This window comes from Aplysia californica, unplaced genomic scaffold (assembly GCF_000002075.1).
Source record: "Aplysia californica isolate F4 #8 unplaced genomic scaffold, AplCal3.0 scaffold00052, whole genome shotgun sequence".
Classification (NCBI taxonomy): Eukaryota; Metazoa; Mollusca; class Gastropoda; order Aplysiida; family Aplysiidae; genus Aplysia; species Aplysia californica.
The window spans coordinates 566990-568923 of NW_004797322.1; positions in this window are offsets into that span (position 1 = coordinate 566990).

Consider the following 1934-nt stretch of genomic DNA (forward strand, 5'->3'; position numbering starts at 1 on the left):
CTCTCCCTCTCTCTCTCTCACTCTACTCCGTGCTTCCTTTCACGCTCGTTCTCTCCTAATTTTTTTCACGCTCTCACGCTTTCTTTTTTCTCTGTTCTTCCCCCTCCTCCTTTCTGTGTGTCTGGCCATTTGCTTGGCCGATAACGCCTGGATACGCTCTGTCTGTGTGTGCCCTCCTGTCCCCGGACAATAACGCTTGGATGGGCGGGCGGGCGACACAGCAGCAAGAAGTGCAAAAAGTCTGAACGTAGCAGCACATGATAGAAACCTATTACAAAGATGATATATGTTCAGAAACAACTGTGACATAATTCACTTTAATGCGTCGTATGTTTCTTCTTTTCCTCATTTAATTTTTCGGGGGAAATAGGCTATGCTTTGAAATAAGCTATTTATTGATTTCAGTAAGGCGTATATATGACTTGCCAAAAGCAAATAAAACAAAAGCAACAGCAGCAGCAACAACAACAATCAAAAACAAGCTCGTTTTCATCAAAGCTGCACCCCCTTTCCTTTAACATTCACAACCACCCCTTCTCTCTCTCTCTCTCTCTCTCTCTTTCTCTCTCTCTCTCTCTCTCGCTCTCTCTCTCTCTTTCTCCCTCTCTCTGTTTCTCTCTGCCAGTCTGTCAGTAAGCCTTTAGCTTCCCCCATTTCTCTTCACTGGTCTTCTGTCTACGACGCACTTAATTACTAGCCACACATTTAAGGGCGTGGTTGGAACGTGAGAGTGACAATAGCTTCTTTTTTTAAAAAGCAATAGACTTTTTCAAGAACAAATTTCGACCCCCGCCCAACCAACCCCCCTCCCCCCGCACTTAACCACCCAACACCTCACACCCTGCCCCTCCAAAAGAAAACACCCTCCAATACCCCTCCCCAACACCGCACACCCTCACCCCACCCAGTACCTCCTCCCCGTCCCTCTCAAATACTCCCCCCTCCCCCGATAAAAAAAAGAAAAATTATTGAGTGTTCATTTCTTGCATTTGTTTCGTTACATGTAGTGCTAAAGAGTCTTAAGAAACCAGATGTGCGAAGACGGTCGAGTAAGTTCCAATTGAATGTCTCAATTCTATGTTGCATCGTGATCAAATCAGGCGCTCGTAAAGAAATGAATTTAAAGACACCAACAATTCTCTGCCCGTTGAAAAACTGTTATCGATTTTTTCCTTTGTTTTTTTAATGTCTATTCAAAAACATTTCCGCTGGATTTTAATTTTAAGGAAAGAAATCTCGATTAAGGGCACAAGAAAATATATAAGTTTATGTTTTAGAAGTCATCAAAATTTGGCTTACATTTCTCGCTTATTTTATCTCTAACATCAAACGACCTCCACCTCATTCAATCGCAAATATCCCGACTTCTGTTCAAGATCTGAATCACATAAATAAGCAATCTCTCAGATTATACACATCGCCTAACTCCACCGCTTCATGACACATTTACGTTCACTGGTTTCATAACATCTGTGCGTTGTCCCAATACTCAAGTATTGCCTGATTGTATTGATTTTTGTAGCTATCAAAATAATCAGGTCATGCCTGGGGCGAGCTGCATCGACCAAGTCTGTTAGAACCTCCACAATCTAAGTGGAATACAGCATCCCAGTAAACAAAAAGAGATTCTCAAAATTTACAAATAGAATGATAACACAACAAAAAACCCAAACAACAACAACAACAACAACAAAAACCCCACAAAAAACAACAACAGCACAAAAAACAAAACAAAAAACTTCTTCCCTACTCGAGAATTAAACGTATGTCCAATGCTTGCAACAGCAAAGAGTGCAACAAATAATTAATGTGTCCTTCTTCACGTAAAGAGGCAAAATCACAAACCTACAAGAGAGCACACAACGTGATTGTTGTGATAATCTATCTATCTATCTATCTATCTATCTATCTATCTATCTATCTATCTATCTATC